Source organism: Schistocerca nitens, chromosome 2 (assembly GCF_023898315.1).
Source record: "Schistocerca nitens isolate TAMUIC-IGC-003100 chromosome 2, iqSchNite1.1, whole genome shotgun sequence".
NCBI lineage: Eukaryota > Metazoa > Arthropoda > Insecta > Orthoptera > Acrididae > Schistocerca > Schistocerca nitens.
In genome coordinates, this window is record NC_064615.1 from 205733494 (window position 1) to 205749202 (window position 15709).

The following is a 15709-nucleotide window of genomic DNA, read 5'->3' on the forward strand; positions in this document are numbered from 1 at the left end:
AGTGTCGGGGCCGTAGTCGGCCGTTGACATTCCCCACGACCCGCCCACGCCGCCGTCTGCAGAGATGGCTCATAGTGGGCGCCGCAGGAACAGAATCCAACCAAATGTGAACGTTGTCGGCAAGAAAACTAAGAATACAGATGCCGGGGGGAAATACAACGAGCAAGACTTGGCTTTCCAACCGGATAAACAAATCGAATGACATGACGATTCGACCGGTGGTGATGGTTAATTCCTCCCCCTTCCTGCATAGGTATGTCACAGGCATATAAAATAACGACGTTAAATATTAACAAGATCCGATCTGATGTCAAGGTGCGTGCTCTACAACAATATCGTTACGAGTCGGATACAGACATCGCCCTTTTGAAACAGGTGGCCTTGCAGCAAACCGTGGCGCGGGGCGCGGACGGTGGAGGGAGCGCGCCGCGGGCGGAGGGTATTTAAATCGGCCGCCGCCGCGACCTAACCCAGTTCCCTCTGAGCAGCCATAGCCTACGGATCTCCGTGCCGGCACGTTCACAGGAGCTCAGTCCGTCAGTTCACCTGATGATGGCGACATGTATGATCGCCGAAATATTGTGCCCGTTGGACACTACAGACCGGCAGCACACCCGTGGATATTTTGCTTACCGGTTTTGTTGAAATAATCAATTCTTCCGCAGAAACGAACGTAAGGACTGCCGTCTTAATTAGGGAAGGTATTCCAGTTGCCCACATAGAAAGGTTAGAATCCGGTCGAGGACTGAGTGTCAATATTTTTGGCGTTACTGTTATTAATTTGTACGCGTCTTCCGGGAGTACTCGTAGAGCTGACAGAGCACGCTTTTATAAGGAAGATATCATTTATTTACTGCGGAACAATCCTCCGCGGCTAATCATTGGAGGTGATTTTAATTGTGTTTTGTCCAGAAAAGATCAGACACCGCATTTTAATTATTCACCTGAGCTAAACCGTCTTGTTTATGATCTTAAACTCAAGGACGCCTGGGAAGATCGGTACCCAACATTAGTGAGGTACACACACACATAGTTGGAAATTCCTGTAGCAGGATCGACAGGATTTGTGTGTCTGAAACTTTAGCAAATAAATTATTAAATGTAGAAACTATTCCTACCAGCTTCTCAGACCACAGTGGCGTGGTCGCGTGTATGAACTTACAACAACCCACGTGCTGGTTTAAAAATCAGTGGCATCTTAATCTTTCCTTATTAACCGACTCAGATCTGGAGAAGGCCGTAAGGCGTACTTGGAACCAGTGCCTCCGCACTATTCATGCCTTCCCTAGCATTATAGCATGGTGGACCTATAAAGCGAAGCCCAAACTGCGCAGAGTTCTTATGTCCTTTGGTATTGAACGGGCTACTGGAATTCGCAGGAAAATGGAATTTTATTACTCCGTATTACAAGATTTGTATGACAGAGTGGATGCCACGGCTACTAGAATAGAGGACATTCAGAGGATCAAAGCTAAATTAATAAGTCTGAAACGGGAGCAGTTAGGACTTAAGGTTCGATCCAAAGTTAAATCAGTACGCGCAGACGAAACGGTGGCATTGTATCACCTTGTAAAACACGCGAAGAATAGGAGGGCTTTTATTGCTAAACTTAAACGCGAAGATGGCACGACGGTCACAAATCAAAGCGATATCGTCAGAGAACTTTACAGCTACTTTGTCAGGACTTATACTTCAAGCGCTCCCCATGCAGACAGCGCTTCTCAACTCATTGATGTTCTTACCTCGAGGATAACCGCGGACGAAAGTGACAGTCTTTCTTCGGGTTTCAGTCACGAATACGTTTTCGACATCATCTGCAGTTCCCCTAGTAACAAGTCCCCTGGGCCTGACGGTCTTCCAATTGAATTTTATAAAAAGTACTGGCACATACTAGGAGAGAAGATGACAGACATGGTGAACGAGGTCTTGCAGGGGCAGTCTGTTCCAGGAGAGTTTAAAGAATGTAAAATTGTTCTCCTCCCTAAGACCAGAGGTGGAAAATCTGTAACAAATCTTCGGTCGATATCACTACTGAATTCCGATTACAAGATTGTAGCTCGTGCGGTTAAGATAAGGCATCTGCCACTCACTTCCAACATAATTTGCAAACAGCAAACATGTGCTTTTCGGCGGACTATACTGCAAACGGTCGCTTTTTATAGGGATATTATTGCGCTACCTGGCGCCAGCAACGTAAGATGTGGTCTGCTCTTTCTCGATTTTTTTTAAAGGCATTTGATCTTGTCAATCACACGTACCTACTAGAGACACTGCGGCGCTTGGGCTTCTTGCCGTCCGCGATCGCAATAATAAAAAATGTGGCCATCGGAATACTGCTCAAATTTCAGTAAATTCGCGACTCACGAAACGGCTCCGAATCGACGGAGGTGTCCCTTAGGGCAGCCCCTTGTCTCTGTTGCTGTTCGTCATTTCGCTAGAGCCGCTGCTCAAGCAACTACTGGCGAAGCTTAGTGGTTTAACGATCTCAGGAGTGAAGTCAGTAACAGGAGCCTATGCGGATGACGTTGGGATTGTTATCAGAGATGAGTCTGACGTCACTACGCTTGAGGCTGTCGTCAATACCTACTGTCAGGCGTCTGGAGCGCACATCAACGAACGGAAAAGCAAGTTTTTAAACCTGTGAGGACTTGATCGTCTTCAAATTTCATGTGCCACACACGTCAGTGACATTAAAGCTCTAGAGATAGTGTTGACGGCGTCAACGTTAAACATGGCGGCAGCGAATTGGAGGGATGTGGCTCATAAAATCAACGGAGCATTAATTGATAACTACCACAGAAGTCTGAACCAATTTGACAGAATTACGTCGATTAATACGTGTGTTTTATCTAAGGCCTTCTACACGGCGCAGGTTCTTCCTATTCCTGCGGGAGTGGCTCACAATATCATGTCAAAGGTTACAAATTTTCTATGGAAAGGCTAGATCTTTAGTGTATCTGCACGAACAGCTGCGCTACATCCTACGCATGGAGGGATGGTATTGGTTGACATACGGAGCAAAGCACTGGCTCTGTACGTGTCAAGAACGGCGGCAATCATACAGAATGAACCTCATGGTCTTACGGCACAGTTATTTCATGCTATCAGGCCACACAGTCTTGAACCTCCGCTGAATGTACAACCTATTTGTTAGGGCCCGGGTTCGATTCCCGGCTGGGTCGTAGATTTTCTCCACTCAGTGACCGGGTGTTGTGTTGTCCTAATCATCATCATTTCATCCCCATCGACGCGCAAGTCGCCGAAGTGGCGTCAAATCGAAAGACTTGCACCAGGCGAACGGTCTACCCGACGGGAGGCCCTCGTCACACGACATTTCATTTCATTTTTACCGGCTTAAACATATCAGAGAGTATTATCTCGAGTATAGCTACCTTAGTCACATGTTACGGCAAACTCAGTCTTTAACGGCAAAAGCAATTTCGGTGGAAAGGAGGGAATACGAAGGAGAGAATCCGATTGTTAACAAATATACTGGAGTCCAATGGGATATAGTATGGCGAAATGTTGCTTCCAATGTTTTGAACTCGGATGCTCGTACTGCGTGGTACAAAGCAGTCAATAATATCATAAGTACCAATGAGCGACTCAACCGGATAGGACCGAGTGCTACCGATCTGTCTTCACTGCAACCTCATAGATACCGTGCTGCACAGATGCACCTGTGGGGAACGTCTCCACAACTGGAACTGGATTCAGGAACAAGTCGGACTTATCACTCGCAGCGTTCCCGCCAATGTCCAGGCGATGATGATCTATCGCCCTGATTTCAAGTTTTACCCACAGACGAAAAATAACGCTGTCAGTTGGTTACTGGGTAATTATTCTAGTTATATCTTTAACAAACTTGGCGATGATGATCCTGTCGCATTCAGAATGCATATGGCAATCGAATTTCACAAAATTCTTCAATACAAGAATCATGGCAAGAACTATGGAAATATGCTTAAAATTGTATTCAAGAAAATGGGAATAGGGTAGTGTACCGGGTGTGTGTGGGTGGACTGGGACGCGGAGCACCTGTAGTGCCGCGAAGAGGCCCCACTGCTTCTGCCTCGTGTCCTGACGTCAGCCATTGCGCCTCCCTCCAACAGTGCACATGGATCACCAGAATACACTTGGATCCGAGATGAGACACATCTTTGTTTTTTAGTTCATCTTGAAAAAATGCTCACGGCGGTCCCCAAAGGAGTGGATTTGATTATTTAAAAAAACTACAAAAAAATTAAATATTTCAGAAACGAAAACATAAAAAATAAAAAAACCTTAAACAAAATTGCAAAAATAAAACAGATACAGTAAAGGACAATTATTAAAAAATAATGAAAAAGAATTGACAGAGTGGTGGAAAAAAGTTACATAAGAAAAAAAACCAAATATACTAAAAGTTGGTAAACAACAGAAATCAGTGTTCAGGCATAAAAAAGTGTTTAGGCGTAGAAAGAAAAACAAAAGTGGCAAAAAAGCGGTCTAAGGCGCTGCAGTCATGGACTGTGCGGCTGGTCCCGGCGGAGGTTCGAGTCCTCCCTCTGGCAAGGGTGTGTGTGTGTGTGTGTGTGTGTGTGTGTGTGTGTGTGTGTGTGTGTGTGTGTGTGTGTGTGTGTGTGTGTGTTTGTCCTTAGGATGATTTAGGTTAAGTAGTGTGTAAGCATATGGACTTATGGCCTTAGCAGATAAGTCCCATAAGATTTCACACACATTTGAACACATTTGCTAAGGTCCGCACGCGACCGCGTCTCAGCCGGAACTTAGCCAGTAGACCACACCGGACGAGTGCGTTTCTACGATTGTTTATACGGCCTCCAATCACATTTCGTGCCGAATCTGGTGTCAGCACTCTTGTCTGTTTGCGTGCCTATTTTTGCGCCCTGACTGGCAAGGTGCGCACCACGAAGTTTGGCGTCATGTTTCACTGGGGCAGGAGGAAAAGCAAACCAGTACCTAGTAGATCTGGAAGTCAACACTTTCACTCTGAGGCGTTGCGACCTTGTAGTTGATAAACGACAAAGGAATTCGTTCGTCATCACGAGCACCCGCCGTCAATTCAGCCGTGGCCACAAGTAAATTGAATGCCCCAAGTGAGAATAGAACTCATGACCATATGATTAGGAGACTTACGCGATGTCTATTGCGCTACCGAGGCACCTGTCTGCTGTAGCTCCTGGACTCTTGGTAAGCGCCGAGCATTAGAGATACAGCTTGTGTACTTCCTGAATAATTTGTTCTGTTAAATTCCCGGCTGAGTAGATTAAACTGCAGCTTGTCGTAAAAGTACATCGCCCCAGAGGCACCTGGACTCAGGCCGACGCTAGTCTGTAGAACGGCACGCGAGCGTCCAAATGAGGAGTCGCGCGTGCTGATGTTTGGTTCTTTTCACAGCGAATCCCACTATTCACTCTTGTAGCTACGCGTCTGACCCTGGTTGTTTCTGCGGCCTAAAACAAAATAAAACGAAATCTCGTAGCTCATGCAGCGCGAGAGCGAAAGAAACGCGCAACATAATCGCGAGAAAAAACAAAAATGATGCATCGGCCTGGAGCCGACTCGCGCCACTCGCGTTACAGACGAGCATTCTACAACTTTTTTTTAGGGCCTCCCAACTCCCCCTATAGCCCTCCTTGCCCTCACCAAATAACGCCTTCTTCGGCGAGCTTCAACGCTATAATTTCGTGGACTGTCGAACTTGAACGAAGGAATAACATAAAACAAAATCATCTTCTTCTGAGACGTGATATTGTCCTCTTCTGCAGAACAATCAAGAACTAAAATCGATAGTACTGCTGAGGTGGCGGACTGTCTTCTTTCGTCCGCAGTTGCAACTCGTCTTCAGGTACTTCAACAAAAGTATATTCCTCTTAGAATAAATTATTCTTCTGCTTCTTGAAGAATGTCATCCACTCCGATGTATCAGAGGTCTTAAAAACAGCTCTGAACACTGCACATCTCAGAGTTGATGACTATGTGCTCATCACACGAACGAAAAGAAAAACAGCTACAATTAATAAAATGAAGTTGTGACAGTACGGAAACGGAAATGAAGATACTGGAAAAACACATCTGCAACCATGAACGTTCCAAACATGCAGGTCGTATCCTCCAGAATATCCATGAAGGCTTGTAAAACATAATAAAAATTCCTCAGAATCGAAATGAGACTCCTCTCCAATAGATCAAAACAGAACGACCCGTAGTGAGTCCGTGGAGCAATCCTTGAACTGGAACACAAGGGAAACAAGGAAAATGAAGGAAAAAAAGGAATGAAAACAACTGGACCGCGTCCACTCAGTAAAACTCAGTTCAAGGTGTGGTCCGCAGTGCCGTCTCATAGCCATAATCCAAGGCTGCCTTCAAAAAATTCGCAGACAGTTTGCGATGTTTGACACAGTCTTTCGTTTTCAATTACTGGGTCCACACATAATCCAGGTATGTCACAGTATTACTAACGTTCAGATCTATAATTTCATAAATCGTGTGCCCTAAGCTCCACACGGTGACATTATCCTTTGTCCGCGAAAGGCTTTGAAGTCAGGCGCACTCGCAGGACCAACATTGACTAGGTGTGGAGGCGTTGTGTTAATGTGGGCGACCCTTTATTGACAGAGACGCCATACCGTCGACAAAGAGCTGCACTCGAAACGATGTTCACGTGTGTCCGGATCACCACAGCTTCCACAGTTGGCGGAGGGAAGGAGATGGATTTCCACAAGCCGGTGGTTCGTTGCCAGGGCATTGTGGACGATCTTAAACCAGAGCGCACTCACGTCCGACGGCAACACTGGGTTGTTGTTTGCCCACACCTTCATCCATTCCACTGTGCGGTTCCGGATCACTAGTTTGTGACATGGAGGTTGTCCAGTCAGGACAATGTAGAGACCGCGGGCGGTCCTGTGTCTGTCGGTAGCCGTTGACAGAACGTAGCTCCTCGTTAGAAAGTACTCCCGTATGTAGGACATCTTGTACGGGATGGCCGCGAGAGAGACGGACGTCGCTTCAGAGTGTGGGCGGTAGAGCTCCAGGAGTGCCGCGGTGGTTCCTGCCGGGCTGTCGGTCTGCAGGGTGGCTGTCCGGTGGACGAGCAGCGCGGCGCACTTGCTTGGAACGTCGGTGAAACCGAGGCCGCCCAGCTGCCTGTCGATGACACAGGTCGAAGCCTTGACTTTAAAAATTTCGTGCCTCCACAGGAGCCAGTAGACCTCTTGCGAAATTGCCTGCCGATTGGCTTCGGAACGCTGAGCAGTTGGGCGATGTGTCATGCATTATATAAAATGAACGTGTGGGTGGCAGCGACGCGGTGATGAAAGTTGAGTAGGCGAACCGAGTGGCTGCGACATAGGGCCTTCACGGTTACAAGAATTCGCCTCCAGTTTAGAACTTGCATTTTTTGTGGGCACGCGGCAACGTCGAGTCCTAAAATTCTATGGATGCGCCCAACACGGAACCAGTCCTGCTCATTGTCCATTGCTCGTCGTCCTAGTGGGACCAGCACAGTTTTCCGTGTGTTCAGAACTGCACCGGAGGCACGGTCGTATTGGGTGGACCCTATCCAAATCGTGGGCCCACTCCATGAAGATTCCCACGTCGTCAGCGTAGGCAGCACACTTAAGGGAGACGCGACAGACAAGGATATCTTTAGTGACGCGACCAACTGCTCGCAAGAACGGGTCGAGCGCAATGACAAATAAGGTCCTTGATAAAGGGCAGCCCTGCATGACGGATATTTCAATAGGAATTGGCGTCGACTGCCAACCGTTGATGACAATTACTGATCTTGCCGCCGTTAAAGGATTCCGGAGAGTCTGAAGAAACATGCCCTCGAACCCCAGTTTAGTCATGACGGACAGAAGATAGTCATGCCCGATACGGTCGAAAGCATTTGCAAAGTCAATCGAGAGAATGCCAGCTGACAGTCAACTGACGGCCGTGAAGGCGACTACGTCTCGATATGAAACTGCAGCGTGAAAAATGCTACGATGTTGCACACCATATGACTGGAAGGGACAGATGATCTTCTCCATTACCAGTCTGTTTCGTCTCAAGGCACAGTGCCGCAAGTTTGTAATCGGCATTTAAGTGTGATAGGGCGTAACGCCTCAACAAGGCAAGTTGTCGGTGACTTCGGTAGTACAACAATGCGCTCTTCAACAAACATCGAAGGAACCGGAGTACCACTAACAATATCATTGACCATGGTCGTCAGCATTTCACAGAAGACATCCCAGTAACTCAGATAACTCATCTGGAACACCATCACGTCCCGGAGACTTCCCTTTGCGAAGAGTGTGTAAAACTGCTTGCACGTCATCCTGTGGGAACCTCTCATCCAACGCCTGACGGCCAGTCGGACAGGACACAATCCAATTCGTCTAACAGAAAAGTAAGCGCTACGTCGTCGGCGTCAGTCCGTCGGAATAACTGTCGAAAATAGTCGGAGACGTGAGCAACGATCTCATGCTTCTCAGTGAGACGAGCACCAGTGTTCGTTACGAAGTTGGTAATTACTTTCCTCCGCACCAGCCCTTTTTCGTGTGCCAAGTGATAGTGATGGCACCTTGTCAGTGATCTCACAAGTGGGTCGCTTCCGTATCAGAATACCTTTTGCCTTTTGGAGTTGAAGACATAAGATCTTTCTTTTTATTCTATTTAAGCGTGCACGAAGGTTCTGAGCTGGGCCGACGGGTGCATCAAGCGCATCCTGAAGACACTATTGATGAAATGCAATGGTGCGCCTCTAACAAAACGACTCCTCTCGTGCACACCATATCGCGACCATGGTCTAGTGCGGTTTGCTATGTCGATCCACCATTGTAATACCGAGTCGTAGTTATCCCGTTTTTCGGAACAATGTTGCCACATACTCTGAATCTCGAAAAGTAATCCGACGGCAGATAGATGATGGGTATTTAATTTCCAAGCGCGGGAAGGTGGCGGCTGCCGAGTGGCCTGTAATTGCACTTCACACACAACACCGCAGTGATCACTAAAAGCGACGGGATGTACCGCTACTCTCTGAAGATAGGTTTGAAGTGGCCGCGACACATAAATGCGATCGATCCTGCTGGCACCGTTCTGATAAAAATGGTACATCGTCGTGGCAGGATGAAAATCACGCCAAAGATCAATTAAGTCATTGGTTATAATTAATTGAGAAAGTTCCGGACACATGGTAACCGTGGGAAATTATTGACTGAGATATTAACACATTTGAAGTCGACGCAAAGAAGGAAGTCACACCTTGATTAAAAAATACGGACAGAGTACGCTTGTGATCGGTGCCAGTCGGCGCGTAAATATTAATAAATGTGACGTGCTGGATGGTACATGCAATTACATCTACATTTATACTCCGCAAGCCACCCAACGGTGTGTGGCGGAGGGGACTTTTCGTGCCACCGTCATTACCTCACTTTCCTGTTCCACTCGCGTATGGTTCGCGGGAAGAAAGACTTCGGGAAAGCCTCCGTGAGCGCTCGAAACTCTCTAATTTTACATTCGTGATCTACTCGGGAGGTATAAGTATTGGGAAGCAATATATTCGATACCTCATCCAGAAACGCACCCTCTCGAAACCCGGACAGCAAGCTACACCGCGATGCAGAGCGCCTCTCTTGCAGAGTCTGCCGCTTGAGCTTGCTAAACATCTCTGTAACGCTATCACGCTTACCAAATAACCCTGTGACGAAACGCGCCGCGATTTGGTAAAAGTTGAATGTCAGTTGGTTGGAGTACAGTTTTATAAACGACAGCGGTGCCACATTTACCTTCAACATTGATATTATAAATGACATCGTAGCCACGGATTTAATCAAAGCGCTTAGCAGTGACTTCTTGGATCAGTGCTATATCATACCCGCCCATAGTTAAAAAGTCAATAAAACATGCTATTTTATGCTCTGTTATCATGCGATTAACACTAAGTGATAAAACTGAAAAAACTGATAGTTGCTGGCGAGCGGCGACCATTTAAAAAAAAACTCAAGTAGTAGCAACAAAAATGGAAGTGTAAGCTGCAGATGCTGCATCGTGGTCACACCAATGGAAAAACTATCACACGGCAATGAAATACATAAAATAAGTCGTGCACAATAGTGTGCAGAAGACAACCTTATTGTGCAAGAACATCAGAAGTTGGCACTATTGTAGACGGGGCACAAATTGCAGCTGTTCCGCCTAAAGAGCCGGTAGTTGGATCCAGGGTCGTCCTCCTCCTGCTTCCACCAGGGCGTCTCAGCTGGTCGGTCGGTCTGTTGGGCGCGACCGCCAGCGTTGTATGTGGACGTGGCCTCGTCCGCCTGTGTTGTGGCTGTACCGGCGGCCGACGTCACCGAATGCCTGCGTGTGCGCTGCGGTAGCTGCTCGCTACTTTGCTCGCTTCTGCGCTTCGCAGCATGCGCACCCTGTTCGCGTGCCGTATTTAAGAAAACCTTGAGATGTGCTGTTTGTTCCCTTATACGCTCCTGGCGCCCAGAGCTGTCAGAGGGAGGGGGGCACGATGTCTGAACCTCACTCTCACTCTCTGATACAGGGGTGCTCGGTAAATCATCAGACTGCTGGCTCCTAGTACCCCTTTTTTTTTTACTTTTCTTTGTACGCCCTTTCCTCGGTGCGAGGGGAACCTCTTCAGGCGGAGGAGGCGGTGGTAAGGAGGTGTCCATCTCTTCCGAAATATCAACTGGTGTAGTAACTGAAACATCGGGGATCTCCTTATTAACTGAATCCGACTCTACCACAGCCGAGGACAAAATGGGAGCGTCCTCCATTCGATCCCATGGTGCGTCGAGAGTAACATTCACCTCACTTGGTACGTCCTCAGCACGAATGGGGTCGGCGTGTCGGGGTTGTGACACAGTACCCGCTACAACTTCACTCATTAGTGGCACAAGTGGCCGCCAGTAGCCACAGCGTCACTACGTGTGAGCTGCACAGGTCGTCTACGGGTACAGTCTACACGTAAATGCTCAGTTGAATGACAAATTGAGCACGTGGGTGGCTGGCCGATGTAAGTCACTCGAGCCCTACAGCCCGCAATCATAACGTAAGATGGAATATGTCTCTTTAAGTCAATGCGTACACTACGTACGTCGCTATTAACCTGGTATCTATACCCACTAGACCACTTCTCGTTAACTACCGACAAGACCACGCCGTACTGAGTTAGAGCACGTGCAATTAAATCATTGCCACATTCAGGAGGCACATTAAATACTCGAACCGTTCTAACACCATAACCTGAGGGCACAATTTGCACATCACTGACTGTTACATAGTCATGCCTAAATTTACGCACTTCGCCAAATTTCTCAATAAATTTTTCAGAGATGTCGCCTGAAAAGAACTTCAAAAATAGCGAATATTGCACGAAATCCAATTGAAACGTGTCTACTAGATCTTCCGGGATTTTCAAATCTTCGAATATAAATTCGTGGATTTCAAAAGCGGTGGGCCGCAAAGCATTTCTATCAAACACAAACTGTGCGGTGTTTGCCCTAGTAATTGTCGAGCGCCGCCTCGCCGCGATGTAAACAGTCCGACGAAGGCAGCGGAGCTCCGTGCAACGTGCTGCCTGGTGCTTTCCGCGCAGACGTCCCAAGGGAAAGTGGGACTGCCGTCAAGCGCCGTAGCATTCTGTCGAGAAGCTGCTGCAGACGCAGAATCCTGCACTGCTTAAAAATGCCGCCAGAACGCGGTCCTCTGCGTACTCTTGCGTCGCCGGCGCCGGCGCCGATTCGTGCCAAAGGATGCGAAATGTGCACGGATACGCTGTGCGAATGCGTCTGGATGTGCTCCCCTAGCCTACCTCGAAATGCGCCGGGCCAGGTACGACCACCTTCGGCCGCTGCCGACAGGCGGGAAGCAGACACAGCGCGGCGCCGGGGCGCTCGCTTGTGCGGTGGTGGTGTAATGGTCAGCATAGTTGCCTTCCAAGAAGTTGATCCGGGTTCGATTCCCGGCCACTGCAGCCGGCTTTTAATTTTGCGTATGACTACTTTTGCCACACGCCCTTAAATTAATGTTTTCTTTTTCTCTCCCTCTTACTCGCTGCAGACCAGCCTACAGTGTGTCTCGACTTTGCTCAGCTGACGCGAGAGCTGACGCTCTCAAATCGGCCTACATCAAAACGACAAGCACGAGAAACGACTGGGCGAGGCGAGGCTAGGCGAGGCGAGGCGAGGCGAGGCGAGGCGATGGATACACAGCACGTCCCTTCATTTCACGGTGGCGTCTCCCTGACCGAATCGGGCTGTAGCTCCGAAAACAAAGGAGAAAGAAAAATAGGAAGTAAAACTGCCAACAGTACCCTGTGTTCCCATGCGCTCACCCGCCCAAGTACTGACAAGGGCCAAAGTTGTTACGCATCGGCAATCGGACATTTTCCTTCATTTTCTCTTTTACGGTTGAGAACCAGTGTATTCAAGATATTATGGCCATTGCCGAGTGAATGCTGTAGCGCTTCCCGACAAGTCGGGTTCGGATCCTCTGTGCTCTTCCACGCAGAGTTATGATGCTTTGGTCATCACACTCGCCAGCTGAAATCGACGCTGCCTTTTCGGTAGTAGCAAAAGAGTAGTTGCCCGTGGGGGGATCGAACCCACGACCTTCGCGTTATTAGCACGACGCTCTAACCAACTTTTTTGTTTTTTTGTTTTGTTATTTAAATCAATTTTTCTTACAAACTGAACTACAGACATAAAAATTAAAAATTTCACAACATTTAACACCTCAAGGAACAAATCATTCAATTAATTCCTGAATGACCACACTTCATATAAGTAATGAGAAAACAGTAATAAAAAACAATAACACAAGACTTGTGGTGGATTTGTCTATTTTTCCCACCATTTGATATAAAATACAAAAGTAACAAAACTGCATTACACATGCAACAGTATTATTTTAATGTGAGGCTTATAAAAATTACAAATTTCACACAACTCCATTCAAAATTACACTTCAAACACTGTAGGCAAATCCATGACATGACCAATTTCACAATATTCAAGTGTAATAAGTCATTATGGCTGCAACTATCCTGTTTTGAAGTATGGAGGGAAGTAACTGACACAAATGCAGCTCTGCATATTATTTGGTTTGCAGTTTGGCTGTAGATAGGTCTCTACTTTTTGTGTTAAAATATAAACAAATAAATAGCAAGTTTAAAATGGTATAATGTAGACACTACAAATGGCGGTAACACAATTAAACAAAGGGTGCCTGCAAAGACGGAACACACGAAAAATGTCCATTCCATAATAACAAGTTGTTATAAATAATTATCTACCAAGCAACATGGTAACTACTGCAGAGATTCCAAAAGTGAAGGCACTCTGCTAATCTTGTGTCAATATATATTGTAAAATGATGGGAAAAAGTCTATGAATTCGTAGACACAATATCATCTACTAAGGTCTTTTTTTTTTTTTTTTTCTAATCCATTATGAATCAGATCACATTACTTCTCTAACATCACATTTCTTAAATATTTCACAAAGTTTCAACACCTAATACTGTAAACGTAAAGAGCACAATAATTAAGTGTACTGGGGTAAAAGGGGGTTATTTACGTATGAAACCTCAGAAATCTTGAGGAAAGATAATTACTTGTTATGCAGTGGAGTCGCTGCACAATGGTACACACAGACAATAAACATTTCTTCTTTAGTAATTACACACATAATTATTTGCTAAAGGCCAAATTAAGCAAACTATGTTATGATAACGGTTATACAATGAGACAATGGCAATAACTTAAAGTGCACTTGAATCTCTGTGAATTGGTTCACTATGTTGTTTTCAGTGTCATCCATTTGCATTCATAAAGGTTGTTGCTGCACAAAGTTCTTTGGTTCATACTTAAAATTCTTGTTAGCATAATCCTCTGTTATTACATGTCATTTGTGTTGTCTGCTGAAGACCCAAATGATAGGACGTAACATGCCTTAGAAAGTCCGGACGCGCAAATGTCAGCCCACACTGGTGACAAGGAAAAGGCCTCTCGCCAGTGATGGGTGGGACTGGGTGTTGTGAAGTGCTCAGTTTTGGCTTGCTTAGTGCATTCACAGGCTCTCAACTGATAGCGCTTGAAGGTCTGTCACCACTGCCTCCACTTCCTACTCCACTGCTGTGAGCCCGCTTATGCTTAGTAAGTTTTCCTGACTGTGAGAAGCACTTTCTACATTGCTGACACTGGTAGGGCCTCTCACCGGTATGGATGCGGCGGTGCTCTGTCAACTGCGAAGTTCGGGAGAAAGCCTTACCACACTCCTCACACCTGTAAGGCCGCACTCCTGTGTGACTGCGATGGTGACGAGCGAGGTTGTAGCAATCTGAGAATCCTTTGCCACACTGGGCAAGTATAAGGCCAGTCTCCAGAATGGATGCGCCTGTGTTTAGTCAGTTTGCTCCCTTCTGTGAAGGCCTTGCCACACTCTGGACAAGAGTATGGCCTCTCACCAGTGTGGATTCTCTATTGGGAAGTCAAGCTGTACACTTTTGTGAAGGACTTCCCACACACATTGCAAGGGTGAATCCTTTTGGCTGCCAATGCACGAGCATCTGAACTCGGTTTTGCAGGTGTCACTTTATTCACTACACTTGGATTATTGAAAGGTTCCTTACTCACTGCACCGTGAGACTGAGAAAAAATTCCACTAGATAACGTCCTCTCTATTATCCTATCATATTCCTCCTCATACTGCATGTATGGCGGAACCATAGTAGGTGTTCCAGAGTAGAAATATGTATATGGTTCATTCATTATACTTCTCATGTCTTGAGCATTGTATGGAAACTTCTGTGTTCGGTCACTGCTACTTTCTCTTCCTGAGTTAGACACTGACCTTTCTCTAGAATGAGCAAAGCTGCTTTCTTTCTGCTCATTATCAGTTTGGTTTTGCTTAAGGCATAATGGCTGCAACTGATCCTGCTGCTGCGGTTGTACTGCTTCCTCTTCTTTCTTTGCAGCATCAGTGGACTGAAGCCTCGTAAGGCCGCTAGTTGACAGACAACCAAACTCCTCTTTGATGCCATATGAATCTGCTAAGTTCTGAAGTGTTTCATCAGCTGAGGATTTCTCTTTCGTGAAATTAAACATGACTGCTATTGCACAAAATCGCAGACCTTCAGTAAACAATGCAGAGGAACAAGTAAAAACGATTCCTTGACACGCATTTTTTCCGCACACAAACACAAAATACAAAACAAAACATAGCGCAATATTGTATCTCCAATGCACATTCCTATACCATCATAGCAGTAACCTTTACTGCCAACTGAGCTAACGGGCCTCGGCAGATGCAGTTGCTCAGCCCCACGCTGGAAACCTGTGGCAGGAAGCCATACACCATTTCTGACGGTCACGAAACAGTAGCTATATTGCGAGCAGGACGGCAAACGGCAGCTCGGACAGATCAAGCTTGTCACTATTCGTGTGGAAAAAATTCCGTTCCGGTACCGGGAATGGAACCCGGGCCTCCTGGGTGAAAGCCAGGTATCCTAGCCACTAGACCACACCGGACGCGCGCATATTCCTTCGTGCTCACACGCCGTCCACTCTCTCTCCGTGTCGCACTTTCCCTGTCTGCGAGCATCTTTTCGCGCGACCATGCCGAGGCGCGCATGGCAACAGTCACAAACCATTGCTTTTGGTCTCGTTGTTACTGGGGTAGGAGGGAAAGCAAAGCTGCAAGTAGTAATA

General features: G+C 46.7%; 2 non-coding genes across 2 annotated transcripts; one reads left to right on the plus strand and one right to left on the minus strand.

Moving 5' to 3' along the window:
* The first annotated feature begins 11902 nt into the window (after positions 1-11902).
* Trnag-ucc (transfer RNA glycine (anticodon UCC)) lies at positions 11903-11974 on the plus strand. The gene has a single exon. It is a non-coding gene; the product is annotated as a tRNA-Gly (tRNA).
* Positions 11975-15457: 3483 nt separating this feature from the next.
* On the minus strand, positions 15458-15529 carry Trnae-uuc (transfer RNA glutamic acid (anticodon UUC)). The gene has a single exon. It is a non-coding gene; the product is annotated as a tRNA-Glu (tRNA).
* Between the last annotated feature and the right edge of the window lie 180 nt (positions 15530-15709).